Consider the following 12448-nt stretch of genomic DNA (forward strand, 5'->3'; position numbering starts at 1 on the left):
TGAATTACTCATGTTTAGGGCCCTACCAAATTCATGGCTATAAAAAACTCATCATGGACCGTGAAATCTGGTGGGTGTAGAGAAATCTGGTCTTCTGTGTGCTTTTACTCTATCATATACAGATGTCATGAGGGAGACCAGCGTTTCTCAAATTGGGGGTTCTGACCCAAAAGGGAGTTGTGGGGGGGTGTCACAAGGTTATTTTAGGGGGGATCATGGTATTGCCACCCTTACTTCTGCGCTGATTTCAGAGCTGGGCAGCCAGAGAGTGGCAGCTGTTGGCCAGGCGCCCAGCTCTGAAGGCAGCAGCACAGACATAAGGGTGGGAATTCCATACCATGCCATCATTACTTCTGTGCTGCTGCTGGTGGCGACTCTACCTTCAGAGCTGGACTCCTGGCCAGCAGCCACCACTCTCCAGCTGCCCGGCTCTGAAGGCAGCGCGGCTGCGAGCAGCAGCGCAGAAATAAGGGTAGCAGTATTGCAACCCCCCCTAGAATAACCTTGCAACCGCCCCCACAACTCCTTTTTAGGTCAGGACCCCTACAGTTACACCATGAAATTTCAGATTTAAATAGCTGAAATAATGAAATTTATGATTTTTAAAATCCTATGACTGTGAAATTGACCAAAATGGACGGTGAATTTGGTAGGACCCTACTCATGGTCCTACCTAGGCAACTGCTCATAGATTTTCCCCTGCCACCCCCCAAGAAGCAGCAGAGTGAAATTTCTTTTTCTTCTCAGTTTTCTCTGTTGCTGACAATGTTCTGTATAGCAGCAGTAAAAACTGACAAGACTCCATTAGATTTTGCTCTGCTGCCATTTGGGGAAAGCTCTGAGCAGCAATTTCTCTATGCCTCAGTGCCCCATATGTCAAATGGGGATATTTTCCTACCTCACAGTAGTATTGAGAGAGAGTGAATCCACTGTTTGTGTGGTGACAAGCACCTCTAACAAACAAACAGATTAAATTAACAACATACAGTTTTATTTTTTTGTAGTTTATTCAGCTTGAATACTGGAAATAGACTAGTTAGCTTCACTTGTCTATTCAGTTTCTCATTCTGATTCTTATACAGTAGAACAATTGCACAATCTTTGCATTATATTCATTCCAGGGGAATGTTTAAATCCAGTCCTAAAACTGTTTATATTTGGGTTAGTATATCACTTGTGCATGTGCATCCTTGGCTCCTTGTGTCGGCACTGCGCGTACTCACCAGGAATGCTTGTTTCAGTGCACAGTGGGTGCCCCATGGGGAAGTATAATAGTGTGCAACTTGCAACCATCCAGGGCACTAACTTTTGGGAAGTTTTGGCAATGCATGGTGGGGCAGAAACAAGCTGCACAGGGGAGGTCAAGACGGCAGGGTCAAGGGCCCATTATACAGCTTTTTCCAGCTCTGTCCCATAATTTTCATGCCTATTTTGAAAATCCCATGAACCCGCATAGGACTTGTTGCTGTCCACCATCTCAGACAGAAGTGTGGATTCTGCACAGCTGTGCACTATTGTCATGAGCATTGCGAGCATGGGACACACCATCCTCTGGTATCTGCAGAGCTGCAAGAAGAGCAGTGGGGAACATGACAGTTGCCTGAAGGATAGATTGCTGTGGGACATAGCGAGAACCAATTCAAGATTGTTGGTGCCATTCACGGAGCAATTGCAGATGATGGAGTGCCATTTGGGCCTGAGAAACGAGCACTGACTAGTGGTATCACATCGTAATGCAGGCTTGGGATTACGAGCAGTGACTGCAGAAATTTAGGATGCACAAGGCTTTATTCCTGGGTCTCTGTGTCAAGGTCGCCCTGGCTTTCCAGTGCAGGGACACCAAAATGAGAGCTGCACTAACAGTAGAGAATCAAGTGGTGGTTGCACTGTGGAAACTTGCAATGCTGGATTGCTACTGGTCAGTGGGCATTTGAAAAATCCACTGTGGGGGCCATGCAAGTGTACAGGGCTTAGGGTGACCAGATATCCCAATTTTATAGGGACAGCCCCGATTTTTGGGTCTGTCTTATATAGGCTCCTGTTACCCTCCCCCCCACCATCCCCGTCCCAATTTTTCACATTTGCTGTCTGGTCACCTAACAGGGCGGTTAATCGTCTCCTGCTACGCAGGACTGTGACTCTAGGCAAGGTGCTGCACATAGTGGATGGATTTTCAGTAATGGGGTTCCCAAATTGCAGTGGAGCAATATATGGCACGCATATCTTTATTTTGGCACCAACCACCTTGACACAAAGTACATCAATGGTTATGCAAGTGCTGGTGGATCACCAGGGACGCTTCACTGACATCTCTGTTGGCTGGTCAGGGAAGTGCTTGACACTCACATATTTAAGAACACAAGACTGTTTAGAAAGCTACAAGCATGGACTTTCTTTCCCGACCAGTGGATTACCATTGGCAATGTTGAAATTCCAGTAGTGATCCTGAGGGACCCAGCCTGTCCTGGTTCATGAAGCCGTACACCGGCTACCTGGACAGCACCAAGGAAAGATTCAACTACTGGCTCACTGGGTACAGAATGACAGTTGAATGTGCTTTTGGTAGATTGAGGGGACCTTGGTGTTGCTTACTTACTAGCCTGGATCTCAGTGAGAAAAATATCTCAATTGTTATAGCTCCCTGCTGTGCACTGTATAATACCTGCAAAGCAAGGGGGAAAAGTTGCCACTGGGGTGGAGGGCAGAGGTAGAGCAGCTGTCTGCTGAGTTGGAGCAGCCTGATACAAGGTCTATTAGAAGAGCTCAACAGAGAGCTATATGGTTCAGGCAGGCTTTGAAAGAGCAGTTCAACACTGAGCCACAGTAATGGGTTATGATTACGGTGCTCTACCTGGCCCTGCAGTTTTGGGGACTGTTAGGAATTGTGTAGAGCTTGGTGTACAGGTGTAACATTGATAATGCACCTATTAATTTTGTGGTGCTTCCTGTATGTTTATGATTGTTACACTGTGTTTGTCACTGATCCTCTGAGTTGTCCATGTGCAATCATCAGTAAGTGGGTGTTTTCAGTATCGTCAGTTATTCTGCAGCATATGTTGGGAACTAATAAAGATGAATTATTTTCCAAACATTAGAGTTTTATTGAGTAATAAACACTTAAAAAATTCTGTGCAAGTTAAAAGCAAATACACTAAAACCATAACAAATTTCTGGAACAGAGCTTCAAGAAAGGGAAGGAACATTCATGTCCATTTATCTAAACGTACATCAAGCGTGCCTCTCATAGGTCAGGGTATGTGAAGCTGCTGTAGTTCTGAATGTCCCCCGGGGTAGAGTGGTAGGAGTAGTGATGCAGTCATGTGAAATGTTGAGGATGGGCTGTAGGGAGGTGCTATACTGGAGTTCTTATATTAGTGGGAGACACATTTAGGTTTAGACACATGCACAATGAGGTTGAGGCAAGGCAGCATATGTTGACCTAACTTTGATATATAGACCAGGCCTAACTCATTAACTTGTAGTGTAAGCTTTATCTGCAGATCTGTATTTATAGCTGATTTGCCTCTTCAACTGAAGTCTTGTCTATATTAGAAAATTGTACCATTTAACTAAAATAGATTTAGAAATTTGATCTAGTTAAATTGATACAAATCCTTAATGTTGACCCACTTAACTCCATTTAAACCTTGCTTTATATTAGTTTAGCTGAAGTCAAAAATTTAACAGATTTAAGTGTCTATATTTGGGGTTTGTACCGGTTTAATTAGATCAGTTTTAAATTGGTTTTAGTTAAACCAGTGAAACTTTTTTGTATAGACACTTTTGTGCCCAGACTTTGGAGTAATCTGTTACAAACTATTGTGAAAAATATTTTCTTCCATATTTTCAGTACAGTTTGCCCAGATATAACATTTGAGCTTCTCCTCGCTTTTTCTAAAGGAAATAATTAGTTTTACAAATGATTGACCTTTTCCTGGATTGTGGATTATCTTGCGAGAGACAGATTTTTATTGTCCATTAATCTCCATATCAGATGTTTAAAATAGAAAACCTTTCCTAAATTCCAAAGAGCCTTTCTTCATTACTAGTTTGCCTTCTTACTTCCAGAGCAGATTCTACCAGGTTATCATTTTTTTGCTAGATGACAGCAAATAGGACATCTCACTATTTCCAAAATAGGCAAAGCGATTCACTGCATGACCTGTTGCCTTTTTCATTGCTAATGTCTATGATTCTTTCTACTGGGCAGAGGAAAATGTAGAAATGACTAAAATTGAATTAGTTAATCTAATTTATAGGATTCTGAGCTGAAATATGGAAGTTGAACCACAATCCCATGGTAAGATACTTACCTTATAGCGTGTGCAGAATGATTAACATAATGTTCAACTAAACTATTTCAGGAAGGCCAGTTAGAAGCTAGAGTAAGCTCTTGGAAAAGTCTCCCAGAAAGCTTTAGCTATTATACCTTTCATGCTTTATTGATCATATTTATATATTTAATATACTTTATTAGTGTTTTAGCGAAGTGTATGTGAGATTTCAGTTGGAGGTTGGTGAAGTTTGCTGTATGTTTTGTATGCAAATTTATTACAATAAAAGTTAGGTTACAGAAATGTACATGGTTGTGATTAGATCCAAATAGCCAATACTCAGTGTGACGGAATCCCTGGGGTGCAGCCTGGGACTGTGGGACTGCTGTGCCCCCAAACTCTCTCCAGCCTGGGCTGTCTCTCACAATGCCTTGCTCGTGAGCGGCAAGCCCCTCCAGGCGTTTTCACTCAGCACAACCACATGTGGAGCCCCACACCCAGCTAGATTGCATAAATGCTCCCAGAGCCACTCATGAATCACACAAAGAAAGGCACCAGCCGAATCCCGCCAGCTCCCAAAATTGTACCTCAGGAATATACCATCTTGCACTGCTCAAGATGGGCAGTACAAATTTATTAATTGGTTTACCACTTCATCAATTGAAAGTGGATGTACGCCGGCCTTTGCAAACCTGAACAATTTTGCCACATACTTCATGCAAACTCACTGGTAAAGATAAACAGTAAAACAAAATCTATCTTTTGTAGTCAATAAATTTAAGTGACATTAAGTGATAGGCAAAAAGTCAGAGTTAGTTACCGAAAGAAAATAAAATATAAGCATGCAGTCTAAACTCTCAACCTTATTAGATTGGGCAACATTTAGATTAAGCAGTTTTTCTCATCCCACTGGATACTGCAGTTCATAATACACAGATTTCACCCTTGAAATCTGGGTCAGTCCCCTCATTTGGAGTCTTCAGAATATCCTTGTTGCTTGCAGCATAGATGGGTGAAGGAGAAAGGCCCAGCATGTGGCCACTGTGTTCTGTTTTATAGCCTCAGTCCCATGTGCTTGGGGAGCACAAGTTCATGCATGTCTGGGGGCATTGCTGAGTCTCCGGGAAAGGTTGAGCAATTCCCCTGGTGTTGCCTCATGCAGGTGAGTCATTGAATTGTAGCTCCCTTGCTGGACAGTGGTGGTTGTTGGGTTGTTTGACACCTCGCCAGGTGCTGGTTACTTTCCTTGCTGTTGCCTCTGGGGAGCTAATATCTGGCTGATTCCCCAACTTACAGCATGTTTTAGGGCCTGGCTACACTTGCAGATGTAGAGCGCTTTGAGTTAAACCCGCCTTCGGAGAGCGCAGTAGGGAAAGTGCTGCAGTCTGTCCACACTGACAGCTGCAAGTGCACTGAGGCATGTCCACATTTGCAGCACTTGCAACGGCATTGGGAGCGGTGCATTATGGGCAGCTATCCCACAGAGCACCTCTTCCCATTCTGGTGCTGTGGCTTGTGGGAAGGGGGGCAGGGAGTGCGGGGCATTCTGGGTCCTGTCCCAACGCCCTGTGATGTATCGGTTCACATCCCAGCAATCCCTCCGCTTCCATCCACATTTGGCGCCATCTTTCAACGTTTTTTGTACTGCGCGCTCTGTCTTCCCTTTCGGTTTGTGGGAATGGAGCCCGAACTGCTGAGGAGTATGCTGACGAGTCTCGCCAGCACGTCACATTTGGCAGTCGAGTTATTCGTTATGATCCAAAGTGACAGCGAGGGTTCCAACGATGATATCGACGCAAGTCATGCATACAACACAAGATTGCTTGTGGCATTCATGGACATGCTCACCACTTTGGAATGGTGCTTTTGGGCTCGGGAAACAAGCACTGAGTGGTGGGATCACATTGTCATGCAAGTCTGGGATGATGAGCAGTGGCTTCAGAACTTTTGGATGAGAAAAAACACTTCCATGGGACTGTGTGAGGAGCTTGCCCCCACCCCGCAGCGCAAGGACACGAGATTGAGAGCTGCCCTGATGGTGGAGAAGCAGGTGGCTATTGCAATCTGGAACCTGGCAACTCCAGACAGCTACCGATCAGTCGCTAACCAGTTTGGAGTGGGGAAGTCGACTGTTGGGATCGTGTTGATGCAAGTTTGCAGGGCCATTAATTGCATCCTGCTCAGAAGAACCGTGACTCTGGGTAACGTGCATGACATTGTGGATGGCTTTGCACAGATGGGTTTCCCTAACTGCAGAGTGGCAATAGATGGCACACACATTCCAATTTTGGCACCAGCCCACCTAGCCTCTGAGTACGTTAATCGGAAGGGGAATTGCTCTGTCGTTCTCCAGGTGCTTGTGGATCACCGTGGGCATTTCATTGACATTAACGCAGGCTGGCCTGGAAAGCTGCATAATGCATGCATCTTTCGGAACACTGGCCTGTTCAGGAAGCTGCAAGCCAGGACTTTTCCCCCAGACCAGAAAATCACCATAGGGGAAGTCAAAATGCCCATGGTGATCCTTGGAGACCCCGCTTACCCTTTAATGCCGTGGCTCATGAAACCCTACACAGGGAGCCTTGACAGCAGCAAGGAGCGGTTCAACAACAGGCTGAGCTGGTGCAGAATGACTATGGAGTGTGCTTTTGGCTGTTTAAAGGGCCGCTGGTGCACTCTGTATGGGCAGCTGGAGCAGGCCAATGACAGCATCCTCACAGTTATATCCACGTGCTGTATCCTCCATAACATTTGTGAAGGGAAGGGTGAACGATTCACTCGGGCATGGAACTCGGAGGTTCAAAACCTGAAGGCTGAATTTGAACAGCCAGAGAGCAGGGCTACTAGAGGGGCCCAGCGAGGGGCTGCAAGGATTAGGGATGTCTTGAGGGAGCAATTTGAGGCTGAAAGCCACCAGTAATGTCTGGTGCCCTGCACGGGAGTGAAGTGCAGTGGTTCCAATGTTAGTAGGAATCTGTGTTTGCTACGCTGACTTGCAGTGCCTGTTTCTTTCCTGGGCTAAGGTATCTTTTACTTTATGCAATAATAAAGAATGTTTTCAAAGCCAAAAAATCCACTTATTGAAAAGAAAATTCATTTATTGAAAAGAAATACAACTACTTGCGAAACAGAAAGGGCAAGAGGGTGGGGTGGGGAAAGATACAATCATAGATTTGCGTATGTCCTGTTATCATACTCAGTCTTCCTGTCTGGAGCACTGTGCAATGAGTGCTGTATTTCAGGATGGCTGTACTGCATAGTGATGGGGGTTGAGTGCAGTGGGTAAGGGTCATAGTTTTCAGGGCTGGGTGGTGAAGCTACAGGTGTTGGAGGCAGCTGGTGACGGTAAGAACCCAGATGTTGGGGAAAGTGGGTTGGAGGTGACATGGGAGCACAAGGGAAAGAGTTTTGGGACAAGGGCTGCTGGGGGCTGTAGTGCTCCACCTGAATGGCTACGAGCGCCTGGATAGAGTCTGCTTGGCGCTTCATTATGCTTATCAGCTGGTCCGTGCTTTGCTGTCGGAGCACCGCGCTTTTGTGCTGGTTCCTCATTCTGCTGGTGGATCCTCCTTTCACTGTCCCGCCACTCCTGCACTTTTTGATTTTCATTACTTGAATGCTGCATTACTTCATGCAACATGTCTTCCTTGCTTCTATGTGGCCTCTTTCTGATTCTTTGGAGTCTTTCGGCCAGTGGTAACACGGATAGCTGAGATCTCAAGGTTGCATCTGTAAAGGGAAAATGCAACACTTAACAGAGGCAGCATTGTTCACACCAGACAGAGCAATGGTTCCCCCATACTTAAGGGCAAGCACAGTCTACACAATAGCATAATTTGCCCATCCCAAAGCGAATGCACATAACCCGCGGGAACCCCAAAATGGTGAGTAAGCACAGGGTCAAGGGGGACTGATTCTTTCGTGACTGTACTGTCCTCTGGGTTTCTGTGCCTTGGGGAGAGCCAACAGCAGCAGGGGGCCCCTATACTGAACACTGTCCCCACATTTTCCACAGGAGTTCATCCTGGAAGATATCTCACTGCTGAGGGTGACCTGGGAAGCAAGGGAGGGTCTTCTACTGCGATGCGGCTTCCGCCCTGGCCCATATGCAGCTTGCTTGTGTGCAGCAATGGTCCCCCCCGCCCCTCACGGCACAGTGGCATGGACATATTAGCCTGACTGGGACAAGGACCACAGTGGTTCTCCCAAGAAACCTGCCCAAGCGCATTGCCCAAGTTCTGGATGAGACCTTTGAAGAGATCACTGAGGCTGATTACCAGGATGTGAGAGAGCATATCAATGCCCTATTCCACATCTAGGCATGCATGCAGCCCTAACTCTCCTCGTCCCAGGAGCCCGCACTGAATAACTTCCTTCCCAAAATAAAAGCCGCTTACCAGGAACATCCTCTGCTGTTTATCCTTCCCCAAGCACAGGCCGCCGCTACTGGCTACCTTCCTCCTGGCTTGAGAACAGCTCCTGGCTGCATGCATCTAGGGATGCTGTGGTGTCTTCCTCTGCCTCAGCACCCTTGCCCCAGCTTTGTTGCTGCTCCTCCTCCTGCCTTGTTGCACTGGACTCTGAAGTGTCCATGGTGGTCCTCAGAATGGAGGTGGGGTTGTCCCCAAGTAGCGCGTCCGGCTCTTTGTAGAAATGGCAGGTCACGGGGACAGCACTGAAGCGGCTGTTTGCCTCACGGGCTTTGTGGTAGGCATTCTGCAGCTCCTTCACTTTAACCCCGCACTGCAGTGCATCCTGGTCATGGCCCCTTTCCATCATGTCCCTTGATATCTGCCCAAAGGCATTGTAATTCCTAAGGCTGGAGCGCAGCTGGGACTGGACAGCTTCCTCCCCCCAAACACTGATGAGGTCCAGAACCTCGCCATTGCTCCATACTGGGGATTCCCTGGCTTGTGGAGGCATGGTCACTTGGAAAGATTCGCTGAGAGCACTCCACACCTGGCTGAGCAAACAGGAAGGGGATTTTCAAAATTCCCAGAGAATGTAAAGGGGCGGGTCTGACGGTTGGTCACCTGAGGGCAGGGCAGTAGAGTTCAAAGTGATGACCAGAGTGGCTAGAACAGGGGTTGTTGGACACTTCTGGAGGCCGATCAGAGTGTACTAACAGACCAGGGCGTCTACACTGGCACTGAGGTGCTCCAGCGGGGGCGCACCAAACGTTATTCCACTCACCGAGGTGGAGTACCAGGAGCGCTCTAGCCATGGAGTCAGAGCGCTCTATGTGCCTTGCCAGTGTGGATGGGTAGTGAGCTAGCGCGCCTGGGGCTCCTTTAATGCGCTCTAACTCGCAAGTGTGGCCAAGCCCTTAGTGACAACCATACAACGCAATTCTCATAACTTCATATGCATTAATGATATACATATATGGATAGAGAAATGACTTTCAGCAGATCATAACCTTTCCCCGATACCTTACTAGGGATGCTTTATATGTAAGATCACAATTATATAAAAATGAGGAATATGGGGGTACCAGGACACTCCCCCAAGGTATAGAATGTCACACTCTGTATTAAGAGGTGGATGGTCTCTCTAACTTTTATTGTTAAACTGTCCAAAAGATACTTTATCTGAAATATCCAGCATCTTAAGGGAGATCAGAGACAAAGCTCATCTTATTCTAGTGGCTCTTGCGATCTGAGAATATCAGGTGTCAGTCTGAATCAGTCAATCGGTGTATTTTTACCCAAGAACATAGGTCAATGCTGTGCTACACCTAAGACCATAACCCAAGCAACAAACAGAGCATTCTGAAAAGGTATTCTTGAAGAGAGGCCATTCCAGTCCATAGTTGTAGCACCTAATGAAATAGTGGATGGGAAGCTTTCATTGTCACTGCTTGTTCTATATCTGATTTTTGCACAGTCCGTCTGCACCTCTCACAAGCACTGAATACACACAAAATCTAAAAAAAAAAAAAAAAAGTAGACTCCAAATGGTAAATTCTTTTCTACTTTGCACCTGATTTTTTAAAAATGAAAAGCTATTTATAGGTTAAGCATACAAAGAAAAATGAAGCAAAATTATTAGGTAGATTCTGTACTTCATTCATTATTAGTATAAGACCATTTTATATTTGCATCATTTCCTTGCAGAAACTACTGATTTGAGAACAGAATTATTTTGTTTTCCCTTTTTGATTTGTGTGTGTGTCTGTGTCAGATGGTTCAGAACTCAACTCTCAGTGTGCCATTGAATTGTGGGGACCTCTTCTTAATGATAGATTGCAGTAATAATCTTAATGACACAAAATGGCAGTGAGCAATGTGTGGAGGACCATCTGTCTCTCAAAATTAGCCTTTGTTACTTGATGATCATTATGAAAAGTACTTGATTTGATATTTTTGGTGGATACAGCACTGTCCACATTTTTAACTATAAGTAAAGTTAGACTTTAGGATTTTTTAACTTTAGCATAACATTTACACATGCCACAGTGTAATAATTATGACGGGTCTGGTCACAGAGACCCCCTTGGGACTCATAGACTCGTAGATATTCAGGTCAGAAGGGACCAGTATGATCATCTGTTCTGAGCTCCTGCACAATGCAGGCCACAGAATCTGACCCACCCACTCCTGCGATAAAGCTCTCACCTATGTCTGAGCTATTGAAGTCCTCAAATCATGGTTTAAAGACTTCAAGATGCAGAGAATTCTCCAGCAAGTGACCCGTGCCCCATGCTACAGAGGAAGGCAAAACTCCCCCAGGGCCTCTTCCAATCTGCCCTGGAGGAAAATTCCTTCCCGACCCCAAATATGGCAATCAGCTGAACCCTGACCATGTGGGCAAGATTCACCACCCAGATACCCAGGGACTGTCATCTGACTTGCTGGAATGACCTCTGAGCCCATTTTCCCTGCCAGCTTGGGACTCCAGAACCCTGCCTTGTTGAGCCAGACACGCTCGCATGCTGCAGCACAGACCCAGGTCTGGCCCACCCCCCCCAGAGCTGCAGACTAACCAAAAACTTCTCAGCAGGTCACCTATCCCCAGCATCCAGACACCCAGTTACCAATGGGATCCAAACCCCAAATAAATCTGTTTTACTCTGTATAAAGCTTATACAGGCATAGGCGCCAACTTCTAATGGCTCCAGTGGGTGCTCGACATCCCTCTGCCCCGGCCTTGCCCCATGCCCACCCCTGCCCTGCCTGCTTCTGCCCCTATTCCAACCCCTTCCCCAAAGTTCCCGCCCCAACTCTGCCCCCTTCCTGCCCCTATTCAACTCCTTCCCCAAATCTCCGCCCTGGCTGTGCCTCTTCCCCGCCTCCTCCCCTGAGCGTGCCACGTTGCTGCTCCTCCCTTCTCCCTCCCAGAGCTTTCTACAGCTGTTTGGCGGCAACAAGCTGTGGGAGGGAGGGGGAAGGAGTGGGGATGTGGCACGCTCAGGGGAGGAGGCGGAGGCGGGGGGAGCGGCGCGGGGAGCTTGGCTGCTGGTGGGTGCAGAGCACCCACTAATTTTTCCATGTGGGTGCTCCAGCCCCGGAGCACCCACGGAGTCAGCACCTATGTATACAGGGTAAACTCATAAATTGTTCGCTCTCTATAACACTGATAGAGAGATTTGCACAGCTGTTTGCTCCCCCAAGTATTAATCACTTACTCTGGGTTAATCAATGAACAAAACTGATTGTATTAAATATAAAAAGTAGGATTTAAGTGGTTTCAAGTAATAACAGACAGAACAAAGTAAGTCACCAAGCAAAATAAAGCAAAAACACGCAAGTCAGCCTAATACATTAAGAAATTGTTTGCAGGTAAAATCTCTCCCTCCGAGATGTTCCAATAAGCGTCTTTCACAGACTAGACTCCTTCCTAGACTGGGCCCAATCCTTTACAATAGGACCTCAGAGTTGTACTTCATATTTCTAGCTTCAGATACAAGAATAATATATGCATACAAATACGAGGCATATATCCAGTAGGTTATAACCTTTGTTACATCATAGTCACACTCATAAGCATATTTCCATAAAACATTATGGCGTGCAACATCACAATAATATCTGCATGAATTTTTAGGGAGAAAATTAAAAAAATAGATGCCCAAATTATATTGGTAAAATATGCATGTGAACTTAAGTAGCTGAGAGGGAGCAAAAGGTGCATGTAAAATGCAAAATTGCTGTGCAAGTATTTATTTTACATAT

General features: G+C 46.1%; 1 protein-coding gene across 15 annotated transcripts in view; it reads left to right on the forward strand.

Moving 5' to 3' along the window:
• DISC1 (DISC1 scaffold protein) overlaps nt 1–12448 on the forward strand; it is a 382434-nt gene that overhangs the window by 65073 nt on the left and 304913 nt on the right. The gene's annotated exons all lie outside the window — the stretch shown is intronic.

Source organism: Lepidochelys kempii, chromosome 3 (genome assembly GCF_965140265.1).
Source record: "Lepidochelys kempii isolate rLepKem1 chromosome 3, rLepKem1.hap2, whole genome shotgun sequence".
Lineage (NCBI taxonomy): Eukaryota > Metazoa > Chordata > Testudines > Cheloniidae > Lepidochelys > Lepidochelys kempii.